Here is a 17,805-nt window from a genome sequence, read left to right as displayed (position 1 = left end):
GTTAAGCGTCCGACTTCAGCCAGGTCACGATCTCGCGGTCCGTGAGTTCGAGCCCCGCGTCAGGCTCTGGGCTGATGGCTCAGAGCCTGGAGCCTGCTTCCGATTCTGTGTCTCCCTCTCTCTCTGCCCCTCGCCCATTCATGCTCTGTCTCTCTCTGTCCCAAAAATAAATAAACGTTGAAAAAAAAAAAATTTAAAAAAAAAAAAAAAAAAACTGTTACTAATAGTTGAGCAGCTAATATGTGCCAGTAACGTTCCAATAGGGTGTGTGCTGTGGGGTGGGGGCCCACACTTATCCCTAAAAGGGAAAGATTTTTCCCCATTTTCCAGATAAGAAGACTGAGGAAGGCATTCAAGTTCACAGAGCATGTAAATGGCAGAGCTGAGGTCAAACCCAAGTTTGCTAACTTGAGAGGCTCTGTGCGCTCTTTCTGTCACTGGGCCACTTCCTCCCACCTCTTAAGGAAATGCACTTGGTGTGACTGCAGAGTGGCGATGGGCTCGGGTGGCAAATACCCTGAGCCACAGCCCAGAACCTGTCAGGCACCATAGGCGCTGGCAGGGCCTGGGGCTTTTCGTGGGCTGTCGTCACACAACCTGGATGCCCCCGGCGCTTACAGAGCCACTGGACAGCGCTAACCTATCAATCACCCCTCCTTTAATATCACGTGGCCTGATGGATTACCACCACGCCCCACCGGCCTTCAAACCATGCATGCTTTGAACAGCTAATGAGACATGCAGGATGGCTCCTCGTCTAATGTTTTCAGATTTCCCAGAGTGAGATAATGCCTCTCAAGAGGGAGTGCACACTGAGTTGTCCCAAGCACTGATGAGGTGTTAATAAACCTCAGCAAATTCTGATTAGAGGGGGCTCCAGCAGCACAGAGGTGCTGGAGGGTTGGCAATGAAAGCTGGGGAGCTTCTCAATTTGGAACTGATCCCCGGTTGGCAGCAGAAAGCATTTCCAGCGCTCCAGGGCTGCCCCCACAGGTCTGGCAGTCCTGTGACTGGTCCAAGGCATGGAGTCTGAACTCTGCACCAAGGGACAGATAGTGTCAGCAAGGAGAGCCTCAGAAACCCCACCCCAAAATGCCAGAGAAATCGACACACATCCCTCGCGCCCCAGGTAACCATGAGATACTGGGTATTCGGGAATATAGTTAAAACTTCCTCGAACGGACTTACATTTATAGCTGATGGAAAACTCTCGGGATAAGAAGTTTCAGAATAGGTGGGGGGGGGAGGGGGGTGTAGTGGATGCTGCTGGTTCCGTGCCCAGATCCCTTCTACCAGCTGGTGTGCCCATCTCCAGCTGCTGTTTGTGCGGGCTCTGCCTTGCCCAGAAACACCAGCAGGTTACCTCCTCCTTCTGGGAGTGGCCTGCAGCCAATGAATGACTGCAATGGGACCCAAAAGTGCAGACCTTCATCCTCGAGTTGGGATAACTTTGTGGTACAATTCCTACTCCAGGACCCCCCGGCTTTGCGGAGTTTCTTCCCCTGCTCCATCCCGCTTCCTTCGTACCCCGAAGGCTCTCACCTGAGGGCTGTCCCAAACACATCACTTGTGGGGTGCCAGGCTCTGCTTCCAGGAGACCACACTTAGCCAGAGGAAGGGAGAGAGATGAGAACTACTAATTTGTGAGCACTCTTACGCACTGGCACCGTGTTAGACATTTCCCATACATAACTTCACGAGCCTTCCTCAGTAAACTTGTGAGGTATGGGAGAACATCACCAACCATAGAAAAGGAAATGGAGGCTCTGAGTGGGAAAGTGACTCAGCCAAGGTCACACGGTACATAAATGGCAAAGGCAAGATTGATGTTGAAGTCAAAGCAAGTCTGTTTCTATGACACCACATTGTTCCCCATGTTTTCTATGAGCTGTGTGACATCAGAAGAAGAGAGGATGGAGTTTATAATAAGGATACAGATCTGAAAAGGTACATAAGGGTAAGAGTTGGCAGACCAGCAGGAAGAAAGAAAACCTCCCACACTGAGTTGAAGCAGGCGCTCAGATCACCATTCTGTATGCTCCCCGTCACCCCCAGTGGAACCTAAGGATATTGCCTGGCAAGAACCTAATCACTTGCCACCTCTCTGATTCTCAGTTGTACAGCATATCCTACATTTTAATTTAGCATGCATATTTCACTGGCCATAGACTGAAGCAAATGTTTCCACTTTGGGCTCCTGCCTAAAGGAGCTAATAGTTTCCATAAAGGTAAAGAAGACTTCTGTCAGCGACAGTGCCTTCTGATACTGTCACACATTCTAGCTTAATTAAAACGTGCTCCACGATGCACATCTCGGGAGAGACAACCTGCTCAGATGGTGTCACCCAAGGATACCATCCTTCCTACTAAGAAGGCAGGTAGGCTAACTGCAGTCCAAACAAACCAACAGTGAAATGTGCCACCTCTGTGCAGGTATTAATTACTGTCCCAGGGACCTGCTAGCTGACAGGCAGAATGCCGTGAGCAGGAGTCAAGAGGTGGGTGGGAAGCCCCTTTCTCAAAGTCTCACCACTCTGCAACTACACACCCTGCCCCCAGTGTCTGGCAAGTCCTGGTTCCCATTGCCACGATCAGAAATTCCCATCGGGTCTGCGGTCCCTTTGCCTCTGGCTTGATTTGACCTGAAAATTTCCCAGGAAATCCAAGGGCAGGGGGAGTGTGTGCAGACAGTTGGGGAAGGCTGGGCCATGGGGAACCCAGGACAGGCATAAAACATGTTCATGTATCCCTAATGAGAGCTGCAGGCAGGAGGGGGCTCCACTCACCCAGGCCAGGTTTGCAGCCACGCCTGCTGCTGCAGACACAGAGATGGCTGCCGGGTGCACTTGGCCCCAGATGTGAGCAGAATTCTAAGTAGGTCCCAGCTCAGGGGTTGGGGAACTCCAGAACACAGAGCCAGGCCCTGAGAACACTGCATTTGAGAGCACTACCCTCCCTCACAGAGGCCCCAAATAGCCAAGAAGCTTCATCAACAAGACAATGCCAAATTCCATTTTTAGTGTAGAAAATGTCCAGGAGGTCAAAGGCAAGCTAGTCCAGCACTGTCTTCATTTCCCATTGGCCAGAATATTCCTCTATGCCTTAGTCGGGGTCCCATGGAGGGATGAGGTTGTTCCTGGTGCAGAAAACCCAGAAAGCCCAAGCGGCTGGTGGGTGTGTGAAGGGAGTGAGGCCACTTGTTCTCGACCATGGAGAAAGAGGGATACCCAAGAGGAAACTCCTGGGTCATTGTGGGTCTTGATATGGTGCCTGCCAAGGGTAACAAGCTTGTAGAAGGAAAGGAAGGAGCCCAGGTAAGAAGTTGTTGTGGCCATGCCAGCTCTCAGCTTTGGAACCAGAGAGACTATCTCTCAGAAGGTATGTGGAACGGAAACCAGTTTATCAGCCTTAGTAATGCCAGCATTTTTACGTATATTTCATGCATACCTTGTGATTACCTCATTATTTCCCTTCAAAGTTCAGAAAAGTTGAAGTTCAATTCTTTCTTGGCTGGTCTAACCAGAGGAATACCAAGCATGCAGGCTTAGAAGACAGCATTGTGTGGTTGGGAGTGGTCATTGCCAGCATCCCCAGGAGCAGAGGAAACCAAAGCATGAACCCCTGATGGGAGCAGAATTGGGCTTTATGGGCCACCCCCTTTACTTGGCCCAACCTCTTATGGAGAGTTTTACTCCCTTTCCATTAAAGGTACACGGCTTCCTTTGGATCAAATGAAGATTGACATCTTTCTTTTTACAGGTTATGACAAACATTTTCTGAGCACGATTATATGTTGAGTTGTGTGCTACATGTGTGAGGGAGATGCGGCAAGGATGCTGCCCTTGAGGAGTTCATGGTCTACTCAGAGAGAGAGATACCCCTAAACAACCCATAATGTTACTACAAGATGGTGGCCAGAGAGAGTGGAGGAAGAAGGACCACAAGAGCAGAGGCCAGGAGAGGAGAGGGTGATGAGGACAGGACTTGGGTCACTTGGTGTTGATGACAGAGAAGAGGAAGGTGAGAACAATGGGGGGGGGGGAGAGTGACAGAAGAAGGGTTGACAGCTCTTTGAGAACCCCATCAGGGATAAAGGAAGATGACATTATTCTGGGGCAGTGGAGAACCACAGAAGGGTTTTACGCAGAGGCGTGACAAGGTAAGTTTCATATTTTAGACTTTCAAGTTTAAGCCGGTGTCTGGCAACAATCCATAAGTCAGCCAACTTCCCTCCAAAAAAAATCTATGACGACTCAGACCAAGATGAAAATGGTAAACTAAGATTTATCACTAACCAAGGGCCAGATGCCAGGAGAAACTTCTGCAATTTGTAACACCTAAGTTGCTAAAAGAAGACTCATGGATAAGACATTGCTTGGCAATTTTTCAGGCCAGTAGATTTTTTTTTCCCAGACAGTACCAGGTATTTCTTCATCTTATCCAGAGGAATCAATGCCTACTCTCTCTCTCTCTCTTCATTCTATTGAGTAAAGAAATACAAGCAAATTTCAGGAAACATAGGTATGCTTTTTTAAATAGCATAGGTAATTAAAGACCATATTGTAGGAGTAAAATAAAATATTCATTCCAAATTACTAAAGAAATCACCTATGGAATCTCAAATCACATATCAAAATATAAAACCAGAAAAACAGCAAGAAAACAAAAATATAAATAAAATATCAGAAATAAGACCAAATATATCTTTTAGGAAGACAAATACAAGTAAGTTCTCAAGCTGAGCCAAGAACTAAAATCCCAACACATGCCAACATTAGTAGCCATGCTTAAAACAAAGCAGTTCCATCCTGATCAGCATGGTGAATTTATCTTTCTAATGTGCCTTTGTTCATGTGTTTTCATCAATCTATCCTACACTCTTTCACGGTCTCAGACCTCAGTCTACACCAAGGAGACATGTTAACCCCTTTGCTAGTGTAAGAAAACAACTAACCCACTTGCCCTCACTTCAGCCATACTATGGCAGAGTGCTGTGTCTACACAGCATGCAGGTGGCATGAAATTTTTTTATTCTATTTTCTCATCCACCCAATGCCAAAGCCACAATATTTAGAAACACAGAGCTAGCTGATTGAATTTTCCCTTCTTCTCCAGATGTGTGGCTTTGTGAGTCTTAAGAATCAGGAATAAACAGAGAGCAACAGCTCCATTTACATTTCCTACTGGTAACTTATTAGTAAAGGAAAAATCTTTGCTTGTTGAAGGGATTGAGGAGGAGACACAACACATTACACCCCCAGATATTTCAGCAAGTAAAACAAATTCTAAATAAAATGATTAGCATCTATGCAGATTAATACACATGTTCATAATGTCATCTTTCTCTCCATCAGAGTGACCCTTAGGATGGGACCTGTTCATTCAGATCTTTGCAGCAGGAAACCCAGTGCTTACTTCACTTACACACCGGAACGGGGTGGATGGAGGTATTTTCCGTGTCCTGGGACAGTGGATGCCACTCAGATAGGAGCCGCTGCCTCCTGCAAGTGTCATCTGTGGTCCCCATTGTTCACCCAACAACAGAACTTTGTCTGGTGGAGTTCATAAGGATGCGGTTATATAGCCTAGAAACAGAGTTTGCTAATGAGGCTGTTTTCTTGCCTCCTGAACCAGAGGAAAAAGGAGGGCCAGGTGTCCTGCCCTGCTAGTGGGAAGTTGGAGTGCATATCTTTCCTCCAGGTACAACCAAGGACACTCCCAGGCCTCCAATGAACTCCAGGTCACAACGTAGACACCACTCAAATGCCTGCTTGAGGCTGGGCCAGACAGCAAGAACCAATGTCACTGGGCCCTGATCTTCTCAAGAGCAAAACTCAGGATCTGGACAAAAGCAAGGATAGGAGGAAAGAACATACACATGCTGCATGGCTGACCAGTGTGAGTGCCCAGACTCTCCTCTTGCTCAGAGAAGCGTGGACAGTCAGGGCAGCAGCTGACAGGGACCAGGTTTCAAAGGAGTGTATCCCAGCAATCTGTGATGGGAAAGCAGAACACAGCTTGCCATCCCTGCCTGGGAGACATCCCCATTATTCTGAGCAGAAGTGGCCAAAAAATCAAGTGTACATGCAGTCTGTAGACCCATTCTTCACCAAACCATTATTTTCTTTCAGTCTTGGAAAAGCACACCACTTTGAAGACAAAGATAGCTGAATGGTTCAATTGTCAAAACACAGTAGAGAAAACAAACCCCTCCCTACCTTCTGAATCCTGGGGAATGCCTTTCGGAAAGGGCATGGGTGTTATTACAATCTGACTTCAGCTCCTAGCACAAGGATGGGGCAGGAGAGGGCTCCAATGCCTCTGATGGGGGACTGAATGAATGAAAGATGGAATGAGTGTTCATGTATGGATGTTGGAGGGAAGGAGTAAAGAGTGAATATCATTGTGGTTTATGAATGAATGAATGAATGAATGAATGAATGAGGGACTGAGTGAACCAGAGTAGGAATGATTACTTGAATGGATAAATAACTGAGCATTATGTGCATGTTGAATGAATGACTGAAATATATAACATGAATGAATGAGCTTCAACCTGAGCATAACTTTCCACAGTGAGAGGTATGAGAAGCAGGGGCCCTGGCTCAGCTCACTCGCCATGGTGCTCACCAAAGGCTCCTCACTCACCACCACCCCACCGTGCCACTTTGACTCAGTGACAGTGCTTGCAGCCTATAATGGGTTGAATTGTGCCCCCTAACAATGTATATGTTGGAATCCTAACCCCAATGACTCAGAATATGACCTTATTTGGAAATAGAGTCTTTACAGAAGTATTCAAGTTAAAATGAGGTCATTAGGCAGATAAGATTGGAATATGACTGCTGTCCTTATAAAAAAGTAAAATTTGGAGACAGACGTGCACCCAGGGAGAATACCATACAATGAAGGCAGAGATCGGAAATGCTTCCATGAGCCAAGGAAGGCCAGAGACTGCCAGCAAACCACCAGAAGCCAGGAGAGGCATGGGGCAGATTGTACCTCACAGCCCTCAGAAGGAACCAACCCTTCCAACACCTTGACCTTGGACTTCCAGCCACCAGGACAGTAAGATGATAAATTTCTGTCGTGTAAGCCATCTTATTTGTGGTACTTTGTTACAGCAGCCCTGGCCAACAAATACACAGCCATGATGAGATTCCCCTCAGGACCAGGAAGCACTAATGGCCACCATGACACCAGCAGTGTGGACAGCTTGTTTCAGAGCAGATGTCCAAGGGAAGAGGCAGGCACATGGCAGCTCCTTAGGGAAAACACAGCAGATCCCTCCACTCATACACAAAGGAGGAAGACACTGCAGACTGTGAGGCTGGCCAGGTATTTGGAATATGTTCAGAGGAACTGGAATGTGAGGAGTGCCATTAGGCAGCTGGAAAGAGGCCTGCTGCCCACTCTGCCCCAGCCCTCCCCGTACTGTTGTAACTGCTGAAGTCTTCACTCTCCCCATAGAGCCCAGCCAGTCAAAGCCAAGACTGTTATGCATACCCCCAATTCCTGCTCCAGGACTGGCACTTAGTAGGTGCTCAGTAAAGTTTTGAAGGACAGACAGAAGCAAGAAGTTAAGGCTCATGGAAACTAAACCAAAATTGCTCCTGGTGCCCAAAGGAGGCCCCACTACATTTCTCAACTTGTTCTCCACCACTACAAGTGAGTGAGAGATGACATTAGGTGGTATATAGGCAGACATTCTTAATAGTTACATATTTAATTGGTTTTCATTGGGAAACTATTCACTGCTACTATATCAAATCCATGATTTCACAGAAATTATTTCTGAAGATGAGGCAACATTGAAGAAGTGAATGGGTTTGAAGAAAAATGGTACATAATGAACAAGATATGGCAAACTGTGAAAGTCAGTCATGAATCACTGGGGCTTGAGCCTGCTGCTGCTATCAGCCAATAGCCTGGCCAAACCTGGTGTATCCATCAGGGTTCTCCAAAAGAAACAAAACCAACAGCAAGTGTATTTAGAGAGAGCAAGAAAGAGATGTACTTGAAGGAATTGGCTCACATGATTATGGAGGCTGGCAAGTCAAAATCTTTAGGGTGGGTGGTCAGGCTGGAAATCCAGAGAACAGGTGATGCTACAGTTCATGTCCGAAAGCTGTCAGGTTGCAGACCCAGAAAGGACCCAATGTGGCAGTTCAAGTCAAAAGCCAGCCATCTCGTGCAGAATTCCCTGTTGCTCAAGGGAAGTCAGTCTTTTGTTCTATTCAAGTCTCATCCATAAACACCCACAAAGAAACTTCTAGAATACTATTTGCTTGCATATCTGAGCACCATGGCCCAGCCGAACTGACATAAAACTAACCACCACACCTAGGGAACGGAAGTTCCAGGAGCTGATGGAGAGGACTGAAGGCCAACACAGAATAGCTCCCCCAACCTCAGTCTAATCAGTGGCCAACACAACACTGCAGAAGAGTGACGGTGACCTTCATTCCTGGACCCCAGCCCAACCCCCCTCATTGCTCTCCTGACTTCCAGCCTAGTCCGCTCCAAAACTGATCCATAGGTCAGATTTTAGCATTCACAACTCAAAGGCCCTTTCTTTGACACCTTCCTCCTCCCTCCAAATCACCTGCAGCATAAGCTTCCACTCCCCACCATAGTCTCCAAAGTCTTCCTGACTTGATGGCCACCAACTTTTTCATGTGAAGGCTCCTGATCCAATCATTCTAAACCATGATGCTCCGCCTGAGTGCCCCCTATAATCCCCAGCCACCACACCCTTGCACACCTTACATCTTGCCCCTGGAGTGCCCGCCCACCTTCTCACTCTATCTCATCTGCCCCTCATTATCTGGGACTACTGCTCCATGAAGCATTCCCTGATCCCCGCAGACAGAATCATGTCTTTATTTTCTACATCTCCATATGCACAGACCTGCATTAAAACACACGTTGTGTGACTCTGATTGGTGATTTGTATACATTCAAAGAAGAAAGAGGGGTCTGTCCCCACCCTCATGTGACCACTGGCTGAGCCATCTCCACTTGCAGATTGGGAGCTCCTTGTGGCCTTCTGGGGACATATATTGGGAAACAAACATCAGGATGGGAGGCTGGTGAACAAATGGCTGGAAGGCAGACAAATCATGGATGGGAAGAAACCTTGGCTTCAGAGCCCAGACAGGGCCTGGACATTAAGTGAAAAGTAGAGTGGCTCACTTGGCCTGGCCTACAAGCAAACCCAGGTAGCTCCAGTTCCAAAGCTCATCCGGAAGATTCCTCTGAGGCTGCCCCAAGGGCTTGCAGGAGCCAAATCCCGACCCACAGCCAGCCTGGTGGCTTTAGCGCTCAAGGGCTCTCCAATACATGGATTAAAGAGGGATCTGGCTGTGCTGGGGCTGGCACTCACCTCTCCCTTGGCAGGGCCTGACCAAGAGCACCCGCAGGCGTCTCCAAGGAAATGCACGGGGCTTGATTTTCAACGCCATCACTAGAAAAGGGCTGTGACCACACAGCTTATCTTTCCCAAAGGCCAAGAGACAGTGACACCTCCAAGGATATGCTTAGCAAAGCCCTGGAACGAATTGAACGGGCAACACAATCAATCCTTTCCTGCCTGGGCTTTGTGCCTCCTTTTAGTTTCCTGCCTTGTTCACTACAAAAACCCCTAAGTGTAAACCCTGTAAATCAGAAATGTCCCCGTGTCATGGTCAGCAGCTGGTCGCCCCGGGCACAGTCAGGAGACGGAGCAGGTGTTCCCTGAGCCTGCAGCAGCCTCTCCACATGCCACCCTCTCCTTGCTCTGCTTCCCTCTCAGTCCCTCCTCTTCACCCTGTCATGTAAATCAGGCTTCACACCTTCTCTCTCAAAAGCCATGATGTTCTGGAAAGCCTTGCCTCATGTCCTCTGTCTCCCCTGAACAAGAGATCAGACACGGGATCGATATGGGAGCACGCCGCTCTGCCTGCAATGCCATCCCATTCCACTGTTCACGGAGCTCTGGGCACGACTCAGGGCCAGGGCCGGCTGGGCAACAGGAGACATGCGCGAGAGCGCAGGAGAGGCAGGCAGGCGTCCAAGCCCAGCCTTGTCCAGGAGGCCAGCCCCTCCCCTGGGCACTGCAGCAAACCCCCTGGGGACTGTGCTCACCTTCCCCCACCTCTCCCGGCACCAGTGGCAGGGAGGGAAGCCAGCAAGCCTTTCCTTGTGCAGCCTGCCTGGAGCAGACCCCGTGTCAGGACCCGTACGGACTTGCATCCACCTCTGGAAGGGCTCAGCAGGCACAAGCAGAGGCAGCTTCCAGAGCAGAGGTGCTCAGCAGTGCCACAGCCCAGGGACCTAAGTGACAGACCAGCAGCTGCAGTTCCCTTCACGGACATGAAGGGGTTTCCCTTCCTGGGGCCTCGTGCTCCCTCACGGGGCCACAGAGTGTGTTTCAGAGAAGTGAGGGTGGGGAGGTGGGCCTGTCACTTCCAGGAAGCCCCATTACCAGCCTCCACAGCTCAGGCCAAATCGCTGGGGCTGTCTGGGGTGAGCTTACTCAGGGTGAATTACTCAGCCCTGTTTCGGCAGTGGCCTGGACTATAGGGGCTGATTACCCTTTGAACACAGTTCGGAAAGGGAATTTCAGAAGTCAGCCTCATTCTCCCTGATGGAGGTGGAATGCTTCGGGCGGATGGGGGTGAGGCCTGCCTGCAAGTGGCCAGGGCGATGCACTATTGATGATTTAATCATCCATTTTTCTCTGGGGCTTATTCCACGGCTCAGCCAAATCAAGGGTTGGAGCACTGGGCTGGGGGGAGTAAGGCATCCATCAGACCAGGAAATGAGGGAGAAAGAAGAAGGGAAAGAAGTCAGGGTCCAGACAGCAGAGCTGTCTCAGGATGCAGCTCCCTCCACCAAGAGGAAGGAGTTGGACAGCCTGAGGCCCGAATCCCAGTACCACCAGTGAATGCCCTTGACCAAGCTATTCCACCTGTCTGACCCTCTGTTGCCTCCCGTGTATTTGGTGATAAATAGTATCTCCGCCATGGGCTGGTTGTCAGGATCAAATGAGTTAACAATGCAAAGTGCCTGGCACACATCAGGCCCTCGATAAATGGGGCCACTGCCCCCCCTCGACCTAACAGGCACAGAGAAAATTAACAGCCATTCTGTTTGAAGTGGCGTTATCTCCTTTCTGTATATTTTGGCTGAGCTCCCTGGCAGTGGGTAGTCAGTAAAGTAAACCAAGGGTGGAAGTGTCCCAAAGTCCAAGTGAATGAAGTGTTCTCTGTGCAAGAAGATAACCGGCAGAACCAAAGACCGTGGAGAGGTAGAGTCAGATGAAGGCTTGGGCCCACCGAGGTCACTGTTGGCCACACAGGAGCAATGCCTGGGATGGCGAGCATCACCTGACTGGAAAGCGTCTGAGTTTGGGTCTCCAGAAGCAAACTCTGACATAAAGATTCAAGTGCAAGGGGTTAATCTGGGAGGCTCAACAAACATCATCAGGGAGTAGGGAAGCGATACAGGGAAGGGAAGACAGCCAAAAATGGGGATTATTAGGAGGCTTCCACATAGAGACCAGCACTTCCTCTTGCAGGGAATCCCCAAGAAGCAGTGTGGGCCTTGGGATCATGCCACTGTGGGACAGGGGATGGAGTATCTATATACCACTCCCAACCACTCTTCAGGTGAGGGCAACTCCCAGGTGTGTTACTTCCCCGGTACTTCCTGCCTGCTATGAGGGCAAGCAGAGCATGGCCTTTGATGTTCCAGAAAAAAAAAACAAAACCCTTGGGCACAGAGGGGCAGACGTAGGCAGAGCTGTAGGAAATGGAGGGATCTGGAGGGTGTGGACCAGTCATGGCCAGCGCCTGCTACACAGGAACTCCATAGGACAACAAGAGGAGATGAGGTGCAAAGAGCAAGCACAGATAACTATCTTTGAAGAGTTTTGCTTCAAGGGGAACAGAGAAACGGGGCAAGAGACAAATGTGGGGTGCAGAGAGGGCTGTGCAAAGGTGAAAAGCATTGCAGCGTGCTTGAGAACTGGTAGATATGGTCCACCTGGAAAGGAGACATTAACAGAGAGGGAGTTCTACCCTTGAGCAGGTGACAGGGAATGGCTTCGAGCATCCAAGGAGAGGGGATGCCTTTATCAGGCCCACAGAGTTCATGCACAGCGTCAGGAGCTCATGGGTACCACCAAGGGAAGCCGGAGGGCATGGCAGAGGATACACAGATCAGCCTCCGTCCTTATCCGTCCTGTTTTCTCAGAGATTTAAAACGTATGGTAATTCGGGCTATAGCAGCTTCATTCATGATTGCCAAAACTTGGAAGCAACCAAAATGCCCTCCAGTAGGTAAATGGATAGATAAACTGTAGTACATCCATACAGTGGGATATTATTCAGCCTTAAAAGGAATGAGCTCTCAAGCCATGAAAAGACATGGAGAAACTGTATATACATATTACTAAGCCCACTGTTACTAAGAAGCCAATCTGAAAAGCTATAAAATGCAAGGCTCTAACTATAGATACCCTAGAAAAGGCAAGACTACAGAGACTGTAAAAACATTAGTGGTTATCAGAGGTTAGGGAGAGAAAGGGATGAATAAATTGAACACAGGGGATTTTTAGGGCAGTGACACCACTCTGTATGATACTACAATGGTGGATACATGTCATGATACATTTGTCCAAATCCAGAACATGTACAACACCAAGAGTGAACCCGGATGTCAGCTATGGACTTCGGTTAATGACAACGTTTCATTATTGGCTCATCAGCTGTAACAAATGTACCCCACTAATGCAAGTGTTAATAGGGGAAGTTGGGAAAGAGAGTGAGGGGGCGTATGGAACTTTGTACTTTCTGCTAAATTTTCTTTAAACCTAAAACTATCCAAAGAAGTAACATCTATTAATTTTTTTTTAAAGAAAAAAAAACAGCAAAGAATAAGTACAGAATAAGTTTTGGAGAGTTGAGGAGAGGGAACATGTGAAATATTCATCTAGGAGAGTGGGAGAATGAGCGGCCTGGGGAGGGTGGTGGGATGGCCAGGAGGCAGTAAGGGTCTACAGGACGTGGGCAGCCAGATCATAGAGACACGAGCTCCAGCCTGGTTGTGTGTTTTTCCCAGCGAGGTACAACGGCAGGTGCACAGCAGGGAGGGAGCTGGGTTTAACCAGGACCGGGTTGTCCTAGACAAGCGGGCTTCTTCAGATGTGCTTTGCCCCCCAACCTCCCGTCCTCGTCATTGCTCACCTACATCACTGTAATCTGTGATACCCTCTCCCTGGTTCCTCTCCATTGAGACTCCAATCCATCCCCAACATGCCTACCAGAGGGAGTTTCAAAGAAAATGCAACCAAGAGGGTCACTTCCACTCTTCACAATCTCTGCTGGTGCCCGGCTGCCTTACAGGATAGACACCAGGCTCCTTCCTCCGTGACACACAAGGAAACTGTCAGCCACCCCGGTCTAAGCTGACTGTCTGCCCCATCTGCCCATTCTCCCCCATATCCTCTGCTCTTGCCATGCAGAGTTTCTCACATGACTCTGCTTTTGCACACACTGTCTCCTCTGTCCACCCTGTCCTGACCTCTTTCTTTGCCTTTATCCTCAACACCTGGCTCACGTGGTCACTCCACAGAGTGACACAGGTGGCTTGTGGCAGCAGTAGTCTGGGCTTCTATTTCTATTCCCGCAGCTCTGATGGTGCAATGGAAGGGCTTGTCTGCCTTTCTGCTCCACTAATCCAGGAGCTTCTGGGGGTGGAAGACATCACATTATTCATCTTGTCACCACACCCAACATAAAGCCAGACACATCGTGGGGGCTCAGGAAAGTTTGCGGAATGACCGAGTGAAGGTAAAGGATGGAAATACCACCTGGCCCAGCTCCCACCCAAACCTGACATTGAAAGCAGCATTTACTTCCTCTCTTGAACATTATATTCTCGTGCGGAGTGATTTCTGAAGCATCACTTGCTGGCAGCTGCCAGCTCTGAGAAGGGCACAGGGGCTACGTGGGGCTTGGCCCTGAGCAAGCCACAGCCCGCGAGCTCTGGCAGCCATTGCTACTGTGGCACGCCTGGAAGAGTTCTGTTTCTGTCACTGCCTCGCGCACTGCTGTGAGGCCATGGCCAGATAAAGTGCCCCGAGGATTTCACCAGTGCTGACACACAGTAGGCGCCTAATTACTGCTATTTAACTCCCTTCATCGAGGCAATGGGACAATTCTTGTCAAGAAGTCTGCTCTTTCAATCTTGTTTCAGGAGCAGTCATTCCCCTAGGTGATAAAAGATAGCTCTAACTTAGACCGCTTTTTCACATGATACAGTAAAAGGCCATCCTAACTTCAGATCCAGATCTCTTGGCCATTCTGAGATATGAAGGGGCTGCCACTAAATCACAAGTAATATAAGTTATGTCATTGTCTTCATCACTGGGAAGAAGAATGATAAATCTGCCGCCATTAGCTTCAGGAATTGGGCCACCCTGGCCAACACCGCCAATGACCTCCACTCAGCACATACCTCGCATGCAGCTGTCTGCCTGAATACCCCACCTCTGTGCAGGCCAAACTCCGGTGCAGCTCACACAAGTTGTGCTTCTGTGTTCTCAGCTACAAGGCCCTGCGGCAGCATTAGGTGCTTCCGAGGATTGTGCCAGCACCCATGAAAAGCTCTTCTGGTGTCCTAGGTCCAGCAGCCCCAGGGGAGGAGACCAGGCTCTTCTCCCTGAGTCTAGAGTCTCTGTTATCAGACGCTGGGGACCCTCTTGGGTCTAGGTGTTATGCATTCAATCCACAAAAATGCCTGAGCATATCCTCTGGGTCAAGCCTGGACATGACAGGGAGAATAGTGCTGGATGTCCACAGCATGTTCCCTCTAGAAGCTTACAGACTAGCAAGGCAGGAAATACACACACAACCAAACATAACCAAGGGAAGCACAGTGGACTGAGGGAGTATGCAAGACAGGAGCCTGAGCAGGCTGAGCGCATCAGGGAAGACTTCCTGGAAGAGGTCATGGCTGACCTGTGTCTTAAAAAGTAAAGAGGCCTCATACCCACTAGGTTGGCTACTATCAAAACAAAACAAAACAAAACAGAAAATAACAAGTGTTGGTGAGGATGCAGAGAAATTAGAATCCTTACTGTTGGTGGGAATGTCAAATGGTACCGCCACTATGGAAAACAGTGTGGCGGTCCTTCAGAAAATTAAAAATAGAACTACCATATGATAAATCCTTCACCCAATGTGTCCTCATTGTTCATTGCACTATTATCAAAACCAGAACATTTACACAGCATTATTAATTGAACTACAGACTTTATAACAATTTTGCCATCCAAAGTGACTAGTTTTTAGTTTTGTGAGCTGAGGTGCTACCACATGAAGTCTGGATCTCAGGGGAATAAAATCTATGATGAAGAAAAAAAAAAGAACTACCATATGCTACAGCACTTCCATATCTGGGCACTGTCTAAAAGGATTGAAAGCAGGGTCTCAAAGAGATGTCTATCCACCCATGTTTATAGCAGCATTACTCAGCATAGCCAAAAGGTGGAAGCAACCCAAATTTCTCTCAATAGTTGAATGGATAAACACAATGTGGTACATACATACAGTGGAATATTATTCAGCCTTTAAAAAATGAGGAAGATTCAAGGGCACCTGGGTAGCTCAGTCATTTAAGCCTCCGACTTCAGCTCAGGTCATAATCTTGCAGTTCGTGAGTTCAAGCCCCGCATCAGGTTCTGTGCTGACAGCTCAGAGCCTGGAGCCTGCTTCGGATTCTGTGTCTCCCTCTCTTTCTGCCCCTTGTCCGCTCACACTCTCTCTCTTTCTCAAAAGTAAAGAAACATTAAAAAGAAGATTCAACTTAAAAAAAAATGAAGAAAATTCTGACATAGGCTACAACATGGATGAACATTGAGGATGTGATGCTCAGTCCACAGTCACAATAAGAAATAAGGTAGTCAACCAAGAGACAAATACTCTGTGATTCCCCAGATATGAGTGGAATATGACTACCTAGAGTAGTCACAGAGAGAGGAAATAGAAAGATGGTTGCCAGGCCACTCTGGAAAACAGTATGGAGTTTCCTCAAAAAATTAAAAATAGAACTACCCTACGACCCGGCAAGAGCACTACTAGGAATTTACCCAAAGGATACAGGAGTACTGATACATAGGGGCACGAGTACCCCAATGTTTATAGTGGCAATTTCAACAATAGCCAAATCATGGAAAGAGCCTAAATGTCCTTCAACTGATGAATGGATAAAGAAGGTGTGGTTTATATATACAATGGAATGCTATTTGGCAATGAGAAAGAATGAAATCATGCCATCGCAGCAACATTGATGGAAGTGGAAGGTATTATGTTAAGTGAAATAAGTCAGAGAAAGACAGATATTATATGTTTTCACTCTTATGTGCAACTTGAAAAACTTAACAGAAGACCATGGGGGAAAGGAAGGGGAAAAATAGTTTCAAACAGAGAGGGAAGGAGGCAAACCATAAGAGACTTTTAAATACAGAGAACAGACTGTGGGTTGATGGGGAGAGGGGCCAGGGGGGAGGGGAAAATGGGTGATGGGCATTGAGGAGGGCACTTGTTGGGATGAGCACTGGGTGTTGTATGTAAGCGATGAACCATGGGAATCTACTCCTGAAGCTAAGAGCACACTGTATACACTTGTATGTTAGCTAACTTGACAATAAATTATATTTTTCAACAAAAGAAAGAGAGGAAGGTGGCTGCCAGGGGCTGGGGAAGGGGGAACGGGGAGTCAGTGTTTAATGGGGATGGAGTTACAGTGGGGAAGACGAAAAATCTCTGGAGATGGATGGTGGTGACAACGGTCGCACAGCCATGTGAATGTACTTAATGTCACCGAACTGTACGCTTAAAAATGGTTAAAACGGCAAATTTTATGTTATGTGTACTTTACCGCAATTTAAAAACTAAAGTAATAAAAAAACAAAAAGGAGTCTCCAGGGGATAGCGTTTCTGGAAGAGGCACCGTGATAACTCACTCCCACTGCATCTAAGAAACTCAGAGTTGGGAGAGTAGGAACACCTGTCCTTGGAGACAGCAGGAGCAGCCTGCAGGGACAGCTGTCTGTGAGCCGTCGGGGTCCTCAGTTTGTTCTCCTGGGGTTTGGGGGCTCATCCCACACTGCAGTGTGTTCTGACCACCCACATATGCCTGCCCTCAGAGCTCTGCCCTTCTCCACCCATTGCATGGGCCCTACCACACCAGTCCGAGGGGGACACAGTGCCACCAAAGGATAAGAAGTTACAATGGGACTAGAGGGGCAAGCAGGTGTGAGAAAACACTGAAATTAAGAGGAAAAGTAGAAATGCACCTAGGCCAAAGTCAGGAGAGGAAGGTTGCTGGGGCCAGCATGGAAGTTAAAGGGAACCCCGTACCCACCCCCCTGAGTAGACAAAGCCAATAGAGTCGAGTCTTCCCGTAAAACAAACAGAATCACAGAGAATGTCCGACGTCTCCTTCATTGCTTGGTCACCCAGGAAGGCCAATGGCACTGTCACCACAGCCAGCAGTCCTCATGTCCTTGTGGGTCCCAACAGTGCACAGAGCATCCAGGCACAAGACATCTGCCCCACATGCCCTGCTGACCACACATTCCGTGGCACTAAGCTGGGTGCAGGCTGGGGATTGGGAAGGCTTCCAGTTGTCTCTGAGCACAGTGCCCTGGAGCAGAACCCAGGCCTCCCCCACCACCCTCAGGGCCCCCACGTCAGGCACTGCTCAGAGCCCAGACCTCTCCTCAACCCGTGGACTCTCCAGCTGTCTGTGCTGCAG

This window comes from Lynx canadensis, chromosome D2 (genome assembly GCF_007474595.2).
Source record: "Lynx canadensis isolate LIC74 chromosome D2, mLynCan4.pri.v2, whole genome shotgun sequence".
Lineage (NCBI taxonomy): Eukaryota > Metazoa > Chordata > Mammalia > Carnivora > Felidae > Lynx > Lynx canadensis.
This window is presented reverse-complemented; position numbering follows the sequence as displayed.